At 44.9% G+C, this 16,166-nt stretch overlaps 1 protein-coding gene across 2 annotated transcripts in view; it reads right to left on the bottom strand.

Moving 5' to 3' along the window:
• Positions 1-16,166, bottom strand: part of DDC (dopa decarboxylase) — a 379,409-nt gene that overhangs the window by 229,348 nt on the left and 133,895 nt on the right. The window contains exon 1 of one of the 2 annotated variants that reach the window (XM_073678336.1): positions 6,659-6,812. The exons of the other annotated variant lie outside the window; for it this stretch is intronic. The gene's annotated coding sequence lies outside the window, so the exon portion shown is untranslated. Of the gene's footprint in view, positions 1-6,658; positions 6,813-16,166 lie in introns of those variants that run through there. 2 annotated transcript variants of the gene reach the window in all.

Genomic DNA, 16,166 nt, shown 5'->3' with positions numbered 1-16,166 from the left:
TGCATTTTTATTTCTCTCTCTCTCCAGAAGCCATAACTTTTTTTTGTAGATGTAGCCTTATGAAGGCTTGTTTTTGCAGAAAGGGTTGTATTTGTCAGTGGCACCATTTATTGATACATACAATTTAATACCTGACTTTTATTAACTCTACATGGGAAGAAATAGGAAAAAAGAAGCAAATCTACTGTTGTTTTTTAACATTTTTCCTTTTCTACAGAAAAAAAGTGTTATCTTTATTCTATTGGTCAGTAGAATTATGGCGATTGCAAATTTATATGACATTCTGGATTGAGAATAAAGTGTCGGTCTTTGCTGATGACATCAAACTGTGTAGGACAATAAAAACTGAGCATGACAGTATGTTACAGAATGATCTATAAAAGATTTATGTGTGGGCAATCACATGACAGATGAGGTTTAATGTAGATAAATGTAGAGTAATACACCCAGGACGGAGTAATCCTATTGCTCCATATACATTAAATGGGAGTGTACTCGGGATTACAGAACAGGAGAAGGACTTGGGTAATCTGGTTACAAGTAAGCTGAGCAGCAGTACTCAATGTCAAGCAGCAGCCGCAAAAGCAAATAAGATTTTAGGATGTATAAAAAGAGAGATAAAATCTTGTAATCCAATAACTTTTAAGGACACATCTAGAATATGGGATCTAATTTGTTGCACTACCTATAATGAGAGGTTGTAAAAGTTGGGCTTGTTTAGTTTAGAAAAAAAGACGTCTCAGAGGAGATCTCATTTATATGTATGAATACATATGTGTCAATATAAAGGACCAGCCCATAACTTAAACCTTCCAAAGGTCGTACAAAGGACAAGGGAGCCTTCACTACTACTGAAAAAAGGCAATTCCAGCAGCTAAATAGGAAAGGCTTCTTTACAGTTAGAGCAGTCAGACTGTGGAATGCTGATAGTGTAAGGGCCCACCAGTAACATTAACTTTGGGGGGGGCACTATTCACCTGCATGCAAATATTACACTACCCTCATTCACAAATTTACTTATGCCTCTATAATAATAAACTGGGTAGCTTGGTAAATGAATGATGATATGCTGCATTTTTCTGTACCTAGTGAATCAAGTGAATTATGCCAAGTGCTGCCCATACAGTGGGGTTGGAGGCCCATGTCTGCAAAGGGGCCCACCAGGGGATTCCCCTGTTCTCCTATGGGCCAGTCCGAGCCTGAATGCTGACCACAAGAGGTAGTAATGCCAGACACTATAACAGCATTCAAAAAAGTGCTGGATCTCACAACAAATGGCATTGTGGGTTATAAATAATCTAGCAATAGAATCTGACTGGTGGAGAAAGGTTGAATGTAATGGACCCTAACTATGTAACTGTATAGTTTTATTTAAGTTGTATTACTTTTATTCAAATAAATACTGTTTGAGAAAAACAGTTGATTTTGTGTCGCCTTATTATGAGATTCATAATTTAACATTTTTCCGGAAATGGAGCTATATGAGAAATTATTTTTTGCGTGGCAAAATGTAGTTTTCATTGGTCTCACTTTTTGGTACATATGACTTTTTGATAACTTTTTATTACAGGTTTTAGTAGGAATTAACAAAAAAAACAGGAATTCTAGATATTTTTTTCTTAAACACCACTCACCATTCAGTATAAAACTACATTCTCCCATCCATTTGAGTGTTACTATCGGAGAAAAATGGACTGATGTTTTTCAGGTGTTATCATAGTTGCTTCAGTTTTTTCTGATCCTTTTTCCTCACTGAAGCAGTAGACTGTCTGAATTTTTTTATCCATTGACTCTTAACCCCTTTCTGACAACGTCAGTAATAGTAAGACCTGGGACTTATGGACCAGCTACGTACTATTACGCATAATGCGATCGCGCCCGCACGCAAGCGGTGCAGGGCGATTGCCGCCGGGTGTTAGCTGATTGTCACAGCTGACACCCGCTGCTATGTGCAGGGAGCGGTCCCCGCTTTTTTTTTGGGTGTCTAACAACCGTGAAACATGCGGGGCGGGGACATGTCAGTCGAGCACCCGTGATACATGGTGCATACCCGAGTACCCGATACAAACTCAAGTAGCGAGCACTTGCGCTTAAGACTAATGACAACTGATTCAATATGATAACCTAATGCTACCAAATTCTGTCATACCGCTGGGTTCAAAGTGTACACTATACCCCTTGATAAAATCCTTGAGGGGTCCAGTTTCCAAAATGAAGTCAATTTTGGGGGGTTTCCACTATTTAGGCACATCAGGGGCTCCCGAAATGCGACATGGCGTCTGCTCTTGATTCCAGACAATTTTGCGTTCAAAAAGTCACACAGTGTACCTTCCCTTCTTAACCCTGACGTGCGCCCAAACAATGTATTTTCCCCACATATGGGGTATTGGCATACTCAGGAGAAATTTCACAACTGTTTTTAGGTTCTATATTCTCCTCTTACCCTTGTGAAAATAAAAAATTTGGGGCTCATTTTTGTGGAAAAAGTTTGATGTTTTTATTTACACGGCTCCATGTTATAAACTTCTGTGAAGCACATGGGGGTTAAGGGTGCTCACCACACATCTAGATAAGTTCCCTGAGGGGTCTAGTTTCCAAAATGGTGTCAATTGTGGGGGTTTTCCACTGTTTAGGTACATCAGGGGCACATCCGCTAATTATTCAAGCAAATTTTCCATTCAAAAAGTGAAATGGCGCTATTTCCCTTCCGAACCCTGCCGTACGCCCAAGCAGTGGTTTTACCCAACATATGGGGTATCAGCTTGCTTAGGAGAGATTGCACAACAAGTTGCATGGTGCAATTTCTCCTTTTACCCTTATGAAAATGCCAAACAGGGGGCTGAAATACATATTTGTGGGAAAAATGTGAAAATTTTATTTTCACGACTCCATGTTATAAACTTCTGTGAAGCACTTAGGGGTTCAAGGTGCTCACCACATATCTAGATAAGTTCCCTGAGTGGTCTAGTTTCCAAAATGGTGTCACTTGTGGGGAGTTTCTACTGTTTAGGCACATCAGGGGCTCTCCAAACGCAACATGGCGTCTGCTAATTATTCAAGCAAATTTTACATTCAAAAAGTCAAATGGCACGCCTTCCCTTCTGAGCCCAGCCATGTGCCCAAACAGTGTTTTTTCCCCACATATGGGATATCTGTGTGCTCAGGCGAAATAGCATAACAAATTTTGGGGTCCATTTTTTCCTGTTACCCCTGCAAAAATAAAAAAATTTGAGTCTAAAGTAACATTTTTGTGAAAAAAGTTAAATGTTCATTTTTTTCTTCCCAATTCCAAAAATTCCTGTGAAGCACCTGAAGTGTTAATAAACTTCTTGAATGTGGTTTTGAGCACCTTGAGGGGTGCAGTTTTTAGAATGGTGTCACTTTGGGGTATTTTCTGTAATAAAGGCCCCTCAAAGTCACTCCAAATATGATGTGGTCCCTAAAAAAATGGTTTTGTAAATTTTGTTGTAAAAATGAGAAATCGCTGGTCAACTTTTAACCCTTATAACTCCCTAATAAAAAAAAATTTGGTTCCAAAATTGTGCTGATGTAAAGTATACATGTGGGAAATGTTATTTATTAACTATTTTGTGTGATATATCTCTCTGATTTAAGGACATAAAAATTTAAATTTTGAAAATTGCGAAATTTTTCAAATTTTCACCAAATTTCCAATTTTTTTACAAATAAACGCAAGTGATATCGAAGAAATGTTACCACTATCATGAAGTACAATATGTCACGAAAAAACAATCTCATAATCAGCGGGATCCGATGAAGCGTTCTAGAGGTATTACCTCATAAAGTGACAGTGGTCAGATTTGTAAAAATTGGCCTGGTCATTAACATGCAAAACACCCTCGGAGGTAAAGGGGTTAAAGGGAATCTGTCAGGTGATATCTGTGTACCCTACTAATAGTATCCTGAAATACGGCTTGGGCAGCCCTTTTAGGATATGTAACGTTTATTTCTCAATGTGGCCCTGTTGTGTTGCAGTCAGAGGATCGCATCACAATCATCGGACTGGCTGCCTGCTCTCCTTACCTTAGCATGACAGCATGTGCTTCTATGCAGTTGTCACTCTTAGGGTATGTGCACACGATGCAGAAATGAAGCAGAAAATTTCTGCATCATTTCTGCATCTCCCTGGCAGAAAAAACGCATGCAGATTGTGCATGAGTTTTTCCTGCGGAATACATGCGGATTCACATGCGTTTCCGCATGTGGATTGACAAGCGATTTCCAGGCGATTTTAGCATGGATTTATATAGTGTGACCCGAGAGAGTGGTAAAAATAAAAAATAAATGTATACTTTACCGTCCGATGGCCCGCGCTGTCCTGCTCAATCCGTTCTCCCTCGCCGGCAACTTTGAATTGAAAGACCTGCCGACGTCAGCGCCACGTGACCCGTCACATGACTCTGACGTCAGCGCAGGTCCTTCAACTCACTGCAAAGTGCCGGGAACCAAGCAGGAGCGGTGCGCGGGCCGACAGAATTTTTTTCTTGTTTTTACAGCTTTTTAATGGTACCTGGGTGTGGAGGAGAGTCTCATCTTCTCCACACCCGGGGACCATCTGCACATTAGAACGCGCCAATAGCGCAAGTACAAATGCAGTCTTGCGGAATTGGCGCGTTCTAATGCAAGTCAATGGCGGCGAAAACGCCGCGTTTACGCAAAATTAATTGACATGCTGCAGATTTTTGAGCGCAGCATTTACGCTGCGGAAAAATCCGCATCATGGGCACAGCACATGCGGATTTCAATTGGGGAACATTGCTGCCCTTCTACCATGCGTGTTTAATGCGTTTCCGCAACTGTAAAAACGCAGCGGAAACGCATTAAAAACGCATCGTGTGAACTCAGCCTTAGTTTAGGAGAGCAGCAGGCCAGTCCGAGGATTGCGATGCGATCCTCCGGCGAGTAACACAGCAGTCTGACTGCATCCAATTAGTGACGAAGGCTGGGAGGGATGGGCGTGTGAAGGGGTGAATATTCATTTTCATTTTACATATACTTGACTTGCCGGCGCAAGATTAAATTTGTCCGGGGCTTACAGCAACACAATGGGGCCACGTAGAGAAATAAGAAGTTACATATCCTGAAAGAGCTGCCAAGCCATATTTCAGGATACTATTAGTAGGGTACACAGAAATCACCTGACAGATTCCCTTTAACAATGTATCAGTTAAAAAACAGATGGAACACTGAAGTTCAAAGTTTATTTTTTTCGCTTCATCTACGACTCACATATCCACATAGACTTCAATGGCCAAGTCTGATCCACCAAACAGATAAGAAAAGGACATGTTTTGAGTCTCATTGACCTGTTTTTAAAATTGATATGTGAATAGCTCAATGAAACTCTATGGGTCAGTGTCTTAAATCTCAAAATATGCTGGTCTTTAACCCTTAAACTCAAAATCACATTCAAATATCTCTTGGTGGGATGTAACTTGCTGCATCCAGATGTACAGTATGTGTACATATATGCAATGGTGTAGACACAGGCGTTGTGCCCATGCCATCCACTGCTAAATCTTGTTTAATGTACAGCTAAGGTGCTGCTACATTTGGTGCACTCTGAGTTAGCTCAGATCCAGCACTTTAACTCATCAAACCTACTGTATATCATTAGAGTGGCATTTTTATGCCATAAAAAAACGTAAAAACTAATACCAGAACTGTGGTTTTGTGTTCATCACTCTAACCAAAAAATTCAATAAAACATTATAAAAAGTCAAATGTACCCACATATGTCAACAGTGCAAACTATATCTGGTTGCATAAAAAACGAGCCTTTATACTGCTCTGTCTGCAGAAATATATTAAAAAAAAGTATGGATCTCAGATTATCGCAACTAAAAAAATATTTTTTTGTTCACAAAAGTAAATGAATACTTATATAAAAATAAAGCTAAAGCTAATATTGTGTGATTGTCCTGACCAACAGTATAAAGTTCACTTTCTTTATATATCACATGAATAATGTAAAAACAAAGTAATAATGTCACAAAACAAAAGCTGAATTGCTATTTTTTTTTCTATTTTTGCTTTTCCATAAAGAGTTAATAAAAGCATTGTTAACTATTGACAAAAAAGAAAAAAAAAATATTATGGCTTCTGGAATGTGACATTGAAAAGATAAAAAAAGATGTTTGGTCATTATAGTGTAACTGTTATTTGGGGTAAATGTGATGCAGCAAGTCTGGGTCTGTATCTAGTTCCTCCTTCCTCCTCCTGTCTCCATAGACTTATGAGCAGCTGTCATCTCAGACCTCAATAGTGTGAAAATTTGTATTGACTGAAGACTTGAGAGTGAATGATCAGTACCGGAATAGAATGAAGCAGATTTCTCTGATAAGATATATTACAACGTTTCTTATTTTCAACTGTACTATTGATGTATGAAAAAAATGAAAATATTTATTACTCTTTAAGGCCAAGTTAGGCCTGATCTTTAACGGGTTAAAGAGTTAAAAACCATGTTAGTCATTGTCATTGGAAATATTCATTACATTATTATTATGTATTAGCAACTAATCCACCTTTAAAAAAATGAAGCAACTAGAATCCAGATCCATGTTATTGCATGATACATTTTATGTGACAATATATGCCACTAACAAATTATTTTAGCATTTTGCGGATCACATACCTTGGTTTTCAACACACACGGCTTTGTCACACCAAATGCACTGAATTAAAATGCACGTCTTTTGGTTTTCTCTGCAATGTGTTTTATCTCTAACTAAAGTGAACTTTGTTTTCTAGCATGGAGTTTGTTCCTTCTGTAGTTGGCGTACTTTCCATTTTACTGGCTCAGTATGCTAAAAGGCATTTTCCTTAGTTTGCAGAATTACCTTTGTTTGCTGCATAGTTTAACAAACAGGAAAACAGAACATCGGTCTGCAAGTAATGGGTTAAATTACAAACAGTAATTGATCACTCTTGTCTAAGCGAGGTTTACTGATTATATAATGAAAATTGTCCATATTTGTTATACATTTTTTAGTATATATATTGCTACGATTACAAGAAGTTCTGCTGACACATTTTTTTTACAGGAAACCTGTCACCAGAAAAATGCTATTAACCTGCATATATGGGGTTAATCTACAGGCTAATAGCATTATTAACCTGCCCGGCACCAGCACTTAGCCAAGCGCTGCGGGGAGAAAATTAACTTTATCCCCCCACAGCATTCTGGTTTCATTCACTGGGGCGGTGCTGGTTCAGTCACCGCTCTGAGAATACAGAGCAGCGGCTGTAACTGCGCCCCCGACCCTGACTGACACTCCCCCTGTATTGTAGCCACCTATCAGTCAGGGCCGGGGGTGCGGTTACAGCCACCTCTCTGAATACTCAGAGCGGTGACTGAACTCACGCCGGCAGCCCCCGTGACTGAAACCGGAACATTACCAAGAAAATAAAGTTCATTTTCTCCCTGCAGCTTTCGTTTAAGTGCAGGTTCCGGGCAGGTTAATAACGCTATTAACCTGCAGATTGTCACATATCTGCAGATTAATAGCATTTTTTCTAGTGACAAGTTTTCTTTAACTTGTAAAGAAAAAACATATTTAGTTGCTCCCTGACTCTATTACTAGAGACAGATTTAAGATTGATAGACGCTCTTCTTCAGCTCTGACCTATCTTTAAATATTTGGAAAAACGAGGTCTGTTTCATCTCCTTTAGAGTAAAATCTGAAATTTATTTAATCCATATAAAAATTGGAAAAGCTCCTATAAAAAAGCACCCATATTAGGAGGATAAGGCGATGCGTTTCAATTGCACCCCCACGACCTTTACCTGAGCCACAAAATATTTAAACCATCTCTTTTTTTTCTAAATAGGTCGAAGAGTATGTACTTAAATATGTTTTTATCTTTCCATAATTCTTATATGGAGTTTCAAATACTCTGCACAGACATAAAGCCAAATAATGAAATTCTGGCTTCTTGCAGAAACCACGAGTGGAAACCTAGGAGCTGTAAACTCTTGTATATTTAGTATGAACAAGGTGTTATAAGGTAGACACAAATTCTGGAGAATCTTTTCTGAGATCTCTGGGTTATGCCCTTTCTCCACTATAGAAAATAGAAATGTCCAATTGATGCTGAGATCTTATCATGTAAAGACATAAGTAGTGATGTGTCAATATTACTCATCAAACCAATAGTGACAAATGGCCCTCTCTCTTTCTCAACTGTCCTGTAAAGGAAATATATAATCAATAATCACCTCCAAGGTGGTGTTTTCAGAAATACTTCCGGAGCCACGTGCGTCACTACAAAGACAGCGGGAGCTAAGGGAGATAAATAAGTGGCTTAGAAATTGGTACAGGAAGGAAGGGTTTGGGTTCATGGAGAACTGGGCCGACTTTGCTGTCGTCTACAGGCTCTACGGTAGGGATGGGCTACATCTCAATGGAGAGGGTACAGCTATGCTGGGGACAAAAATTGTCAGACGGATGGAGGAGCTTTTAAACTAGGATCTGGGGGGAAGGTATTCATGCTAATAAGGGGATAGATAGACTAGACAGAGAGAGTGGGACAGCAGGGATTAATGAGGATCTAGGGGGGCTGGGATAAGCAACGAAAGTAGGGAGATGAGTAGGAGTAACAAATGTGTTAATAGTATTAAATGGCAGCTGGCAAATGGAAGAAGTCTCGCAAACAAAATGAATGAACTGGAGACTCTTATATTGGTCATGGAATACGATGTGGTGGGTACTTCGGAAACCTGGCTGGATGAAAGGCATGACTGGGTGACAAACATGAAAGGATATACTTTTAATTGGAGTTTGTTACAAGCCTTCTAATACACCTGAACTGGTAGAAGACGAAATGCTGCAACAAATTAAAAATGCAGCAAATAACAATAGGTTCCTTATTATGTGGTATTTTAACTATCCAGATATTCAGTGGGACAGAATCTTCCAGTTGTGCTAAAAGCTGCAAGTTCTTATCCAAAGTTCAGGACAATTACCTCTCTCAGCTGGTAGATAAACCATCCAGGGGAGGTAATCTGCTGCATCTGGTGCTGTCAAATAGACCAGATACAATTTCAGATCTACAGGTCCAGGAGCATTTGGGAAACAGCGATCATAATATGCTACGTTTCAATGTAATATTCAATAAAACATTTAAAAAAGGAAATGCAAAAACCTGGAACTTTAGGAAAGCTGATTTCAACAAATTAAAGGAAGAGCTTAATCGTGTAGACTGGGGCCATGTCATGGTAACTGTAGCATCGGCATCTCTGCCCCGTTCTAGGCAGAGACGCCGTCCCTCTCACCTCCCCGCTCCTGGCGCGGCGTCCTCCAGCGCTTCTCTCCCCGCTGCTTCCGGCACGCGCTCCTTCCCCGGTAGTGTGCTTAGGGCGCGCGCGCGCGCGCTCCCCCTCTCTTAAAGGGACCGCGCGCGCCGTCCTAAGGAGTCCCCGGCCAATTGCCGGAGGACCTCCCATATAAAATGCACCTCCTCCAAAATGGAGGTGCCCGAGCAATGTTGTAGCACTGTTCACTACTCTGCTTCAGCCCTCAGGTCCCGTTGCCAGTTACCTGCCAGATACCTGCCAGATTCCTGCCAGTCTGCTGTCTAATTCCTGCCTGATATCCTGCTACCTGCCTGCTAGCCTGAGGTCCGACGGTCTGCCTTCCAACTCCTGTCAGTCTGTCTAAGGACCAGCTTGCCCGCTCACCTGGGAGCGCACATCTTCTACCTGCCTGCTTGCCTGAGGTCCGACGGTCTGCCTTCCAACTCCTGTCAGTCTGTCTAAGGACCAGCTTGCCCGCTCACCTGGGAGCGCTCATCTGCTGCCTGTCTGCTAGCCTACCAGGAGGCTCTGCCGTCACGTGCTGTGACCACCCGCCTGTCCAGAGACTCCTGCCCGCTCACCTGGGAGCGCTCATCTGCTACCTGTCTGTTGGTATTCCTGGAGGCTCCGCCGTCACATGCTGTGACCCCCCGTTTATCCAGAGACTCTCGCCTGCTCACCTGGGAGCTCACGTCTATCATCTGCCGCCACAGGTCGTACCAATCCTTTACCCAGAGACTGCCCCGGTCACTTGCCATGACCTCCTGCCCGTTCATCCAGAGACTGCCCCGGTCACTTGCCGTGACCTCCTGCCCGTTCATCCAGAGACTGCCCCGGTCACTTGCTGTGACCTCCTGTCCGTTCATTCAGAGACTGTCCCGGTCACCTGCTGTGACTGCCTGCCCATCTACCCTGGTTGCCACCCGCTCCCTTACAAGGACCGCCCCCTTGTATAGTAGCTCAGAGGTTCCGCCTCCCAGACCCGTTACAGTAACTGGGGATACTGAAAGTAAATGGGGCATGTTTAAGGAAATACTACTAGAATCCTCTAGAAAATGTATACCCTCTTGTAATAAAATGTCCAGGAATAAAAAGAAACCATTATGGATAAATAAGACAATGCAAAGTTTAATAAGACAAAAACATAGGGCGTTCAAAATTTTGAAGGCCGAGAATACAAAAATAGCATTTCAGCAGTATAAAGACCTAAATAAGAAATGTAAAAAAGAAATCAAGCTAGCAAAATTATCTACAAAGCAACAAATCGCCAGCCACATTGAAATAAATCCCCAAAATTTTTATACATACATCAATGCCAAAAAGAAAAAATCCAGATGGTCCCTTAAAAGAAAAGATAATTATAAAGGACAAAGAAAAGGCTGAGATATTAAACGGGCACTTTTCATCCATGTTCACCAACAAACCAGGGATATTTAAACACGGCAAAAATCAAAGTTTACCACCTGATATAACTGGTTTAACACAAAAAAAGTACGCCTGCATCTGAGCAAATTAAACATTGACAAATCCCCCTGCCTAGATGGCATTCATCCACGGATACTGAGGGAATTGAGCTCAGTAAATGACAAACCGCTGAATCTCATTTACTTAAACTCTCTTATAACAGTTGTAGTGCCACAGGATTGGAGGATAGCCGATGTGGTACCGATATTTAAGAAAGGTAAGTGTTACGGATCCGGGTGGTGGAATCGCTGTGCTGTGATACAAGGAGGGACCAGAGGGGCGTAACTAAGTGCCTACCCGCACCAACTCTGGCCACACGTCGGCTTAGTCAACTACTTGTACCAAGGAGGGACTGGGAAGGTGAACCAGGTGCCACTCTGGGACCGACCTTGTGTGAGAGCAGGCGACTCCCACGGGACTGATTGCCGAGGCCAACAGGCACAGCAGATGAGCACGGCTGGTGGACAGGCAGGTGATGTGTGTAGACGCTAGCGGGCACGGCCGATAGGCAGGCAGGTAGGCACGGCTGATAGACTGGCAGACGGGTACAGCTGATAGACAGGCTGGCGGGCACGGTTGATAGACAGGCAAGTGGGCACGGCTGATAGACAGGCAGGCAGGCACGGCTAATAGACATGCAGGCACGGCTGATAGACAGGTAGGCGGGCACAGCTGATAGACAGGCTGGCGGGCACTGGAACCTGAGAACTGAGGAGAGTGTTAGCACACAAACAACAATCTTGCACAGGCACCTCCATTTTGGAGGAGGTGCCTTATATGAGGGCAGTCCTCTGGCCATTGGCCGGGGATTCTTTAGGACGGCGTGCACGGCCCCTTTAAGAGGGAGGGAGCACACACGTGTGCGCCCTAAGTACAGTGACCCCGGGCAGACGCAGGAGGGGGACCGGAGGACGGTGGAACGGGACCGCGGTGGTGAGGGGATCGGAGTCTCTGCCTCCTGCCGGGCCGACGCTACAGTACCCCCCCTTTATGCCCCCTCTTCTTTAGGCCCGCAAGAAATTTTTCTAGAATACGAGGAGCATGAATGTTCTCCCTGGGCTCCCAAAACTTCTCCTCAGGACCAAACCCCTTCCAATCCACAAGAAAGAAAGTCTTTCCTCTTACCCTCTTGATGGCCAAAATATTCCCTACCTCAAAGACGTCCTCAGCGGAGACTGGAGCTGGAGTGGTACCTGGATCATCAGAGAAAGGATTAAGGACAACAGGCTTGAGGAGAGACACATGAAAGGAATTGGGAATCCGTAAGGAGGCAGGGAGTTTCAGCTTGTATGCCACTGGATTTAATTGCTTCAAAATCTCGAAAGGACCGATGAACCGCGGACCCAACTTGTATGATGGTATCTTGAGATGGACATATTTGGAGGAAATCCAGACATTGTCTCCCAGACGAAATAGAGGCGGATCCAGACGTCTCTTATCAGCATGCTTCTTCATCCGCTCTGAGGACTGAAGAAGCGCAGATTTAGTGTCTTCCCAAATCACCGAAAAGTCACTGATGAGAGACTCCGTGGCAGGATTTTCCACTGAAGAAGAGATGGGAAACGGAATTCGGGGGTGTCGAACGTAAACCACAAAGAATGGAGACTTAGCAGAGGACTCACTCAGATGGTTGTTATAAGAAAACTCGGCCCAAGGCAGAAGTTCTACCCAATCTCTATGGTGAGCGCTGACAAAGTGCCGAAGAAAACTGGTAAGGATCTGATTAATACGTTCCACCTGAACATTGGACTGAGAATGATAGGCAGAAGAAAAGTCCAAAGTGACATCCAGTAGCTTGCACGTGGCTCTCCAGAAGCGAGAAGTTAACTGAACTCCTCTGTCCAAGACAATGTGGAGGGATAAGCCGTGGAGACGAAAGATCTGATGGATTAAGTCCTTGACCAGGACAGGTGCGGACGGAAGACCAGGCAAAGGAATGAAGTGAGCCATCTTGGAGAAGCGGTCATCGACCACCCATATGATGGTAGAACCAGCAGATACCGGAAGTTCAGTGATGAAGTCCATAGCAATGTGTTGCCAAGGAGCAGAAGGCATGGGGAGAGAAAGAAGAGGACCAGCTGAAAGGTGCCTAGGTATTTTGTTACGGGCACAGGAGGAACAAGCTGCGACAAAATTCTCAACATCCTTGCGCAGGGTGGGCCACCAATAATGTCGGGCAATAAGCAGAAGCATCTTCCTCTGGCCGGCATGACCAGCCAGTTTGGACCAATGACCCCAGAGTAAGACCCTCTTCCGATCCTGAACCGCTACAAAGGTCTTACCAAGAGGTAGATGAGACAGGTCAAACGGAGCAGCAGTCATTATTCTGGAGGTGTCAATGATTTGTAGAGGCTCCTCCTCTTGGTATGTAGGCAGGAAAGAGCGGGATAGAGCGTCAGCTTTAATATTCTTGTCTGCCAGGCGGTAATAGAGAGTGAAACTGAAACGAGCAAAGAACAAGGACCATCTGGCCTGACGCGGATTTAGTCTTTGGGCGGTCTGCAAGTAAGCGAGGTTTTTATGGTCAGTGTAGATGACCACCGAGTGCAGAGCCCCCTCAAGCAAGTAGCGCCACTCTTCCAGTGCTAATTTGATGGCCAGCAATTCTCGATCTCCTATGGAGTAATTGCTCTCGGGCGGAGAAAAGAGTTTGGAGAAGAAGCCTCAGGTCACCATTCGCCCGGATGAGGATTTCTGGGTGAGCACTGCTCTAGCCCCGGAGGAAGAGGGATCAACCTCCAGAAAGAACTGTTTATTGCAATCTGGACGATGTAGCACTGGAACGGATGACAAGGCTTGTTTAAGAGAGAAAAATTCACTTTCCCCCTCGGAAGTCCATTCCCTGGGATTTCCTCCTTTATGGGTGAGAGCAGAGATGGGAGCAGTCCGGGAGGAGAAATGAGAAATGAAGAGGCGGTAATAGTTAGCAAATCCCAAAAAACGCTGAATAGCCTTCAACCCCTCTGGTCGGGTCCACTTTAAGACGGCAGGCACCTTCTCGGGATCCATCCGCAGTCCGTTCTCAGAGATGATATACCTCAAAAATGGTAGGGAGGTCTGCTCAAAGAGGCATTTCTCGTACTTTGCATACAGGCGATTCTTCCGGAGCCTCAGCAGTACCTGACGAACATCCCTCCGGTGAGAGGGCAGATCAGGAGAGAACACCAAGATATTGTCCAGGTACGCCACCACGCAGGAATACAGGAGATCTCGGAAGATGTCATTCACTAACTCTTGGAAGACGGCTGGAGCATTACAGAGACCAAAGGACATCACGCGGTACTCGTAGTGACCATCCCGAGTGTTGAATGCCGTCTTCCACTCGTTTCCCTGGTGAATCCGGACCAGATTGTACTCCCCACAAAGATCGAGCATAGTGAAGATCTTTGCGCCTTTTAGGCGGTCAAACAGCTCCGAGATGAGAGGCAGGGGGTACTTATTTTTGATGGTGATCTGGTTTAGGCCCCTATAGTCGATACATGGATGAAGAGAGCCGTCTTTCTTTTTGATGAAGAAGAATCCTGCTCCAGCCGGAGAGGTGGATTTCTGGATAAATCCCCTAGCAAGATTCTCTTCTATGTACTCAGACATTGCACGGGTCTCGGCAAGCGACAAAGGATAGATTCGCCCTCAAGGAGGTGAAGCACCAGGTATTAGGTCGATGGGGCAATCATACAGCCTATGAGGTGGTAGTGTCTCTGCCTCCTTTTTATCAAAGACGTCCACATACGACCAGTAGGGAGCCGGCAGGCCAGGTAGGTTAGCTGGAGTAGACGGAGGTCGAGCAGGACAAACCAGAACCAGACAGGACTTATGACATTCCAGACCCCAACGGAGCACCTCACCCGAGCTGTAATTGAGGACGGGCTCATGTCTCTGTAACCAAGACAGGCCAAGCAAAAGGGGATGAGAGAGATCGGACAGCACGTAAAAGGAGATCCTCTCCGAATGTAGCATTCCCGCCTGAAGAGTTACAGGCTCAGTGACAAACAAGATAGTCTCAGAGAGAAGCTTTCCATCCATGGAGGAAACCGCTAAAAGATCAGCCAGACATATGGTAGGAATCTGATATCCCTCCACAACGGCCTGTCGAATGAAGTTCCCAGCGGCTTCGTATTCCAGATAGGCAGTCTCGAAGAAGCAGGTCTCACCACTGGTAACCGAAACGGACACAGTCAAGGGTGGAGAGGAAGAACTTTTGCCTAGGACGACCTCAAAGAAAGGTCCTAGACACTGGAGTTTCCCAGTCTCACCGGACAGGAGCGGATAAGATGCTCTGTACTGCCACATTAGAAGCAACTCCCCTCGGCGCGGCGGGCCTCCTGGTGAGACTTGACCATCTTAACTTGGTCTATTTGCATAGACTCTGGAGAAGACACCGGAGGGGATGCTGGTTGCGAGTCTGGCCTTTGGAAGGTTGGTGCGAGGCGCAGGGGTCTTCTCTCACGGGTCGCCTCCTTAGAACGCTCCTGAAAACGGATGTCGATCCGTGTAGCTAATGACACCAGGTCGTCCAGAGAGGGAGGTATGTCACGACCAGCTAGCTCATCCTTGATCTGTCCGGAAAGGCCCTCCCAAAAGGTGGACACCAGAGCCTCATTGTTCCAGGCAAGTTCAGATGCGAGGGTGCGGAAACGCACGGCATACTGTCCCACAGAGAGACTCCCTTGGCGGAGTCGGAGAAGAGAGGGGGCAGTCGAAGCTCATCCGAGCTCATTGAACACCTTCCAGAAAGCCACAAGGAAGGCCTGGAGGTCAGACACCAGAGGATCCCCTCTTTCCCACAGAGGGTTAAGCCACGCAATGCCCCTCCGGTGAGGTGAGACATGATAAATGCGACCTTGGCCCGGTCGGAGGTGAACTGGTGTGCCAGGAGCTCAAAGTGCAGCGTGCACTGATTTATGAAGTTCTGACATAGGGCAGGGTCACCACCAAAACGTGGAGGTGCAGAAAGCCAGGGTCTTAAGCCGGATGCCACAGCGCCACTGGGTTGAGGTGCCGCCGGAGCGGGTGCCGCTTGGTTAGAGGCGGACACAGTCGGGATGGACAGCGCGTCCAGGCGGGAGTTAACTATCCGCAGATAGGACAGGATAGTTTCCTGTTGGGATCTCTGGTGAGAGACCTCTTGGTACAGGTCTGAGAGTGAAGGAGCCTGGGAGCCACCGGATTCCATGGCCTGTGCAAACTTTTACGGATCCGGATGGTGGAACCTCTGTGCTGTGATACAAGGAGGGACCAGAGGGGAGTAACTAATTGCCTACCTGGAGCGAACCTGGTCACACGGCGGCTTAGTCGACTCCGTGAACCAAGGAGGGACCGGGAAGGTGAACCAGGTGCCACTCTGGGACCGACCTTGTATGAGAGCAGGCGACTCCCACGGGAC

The sequence above is a fragment of the Phyllobates terribilis genome, unplaced genomic scaffold (genome assembly GCF_046119375.1).
Source record: "Phyllobates terribilis strain yellow unplaced genomic scaffold, ASM4611937v1 Scaffold_4__5_contigs__length_816908805, whole genome shotgun sequence".
Taxonomy (NCBI): Eukaryota; Metazoa; Chordata; class Amphibia; order Anura; family Dendrobatidae; genus Phyllobates; species Phyllobates terribilis.
Note: the sequence above shows the minus strand (reverse complement) of the source record. Positions and strands in the feature narration are given on the sequence as shown.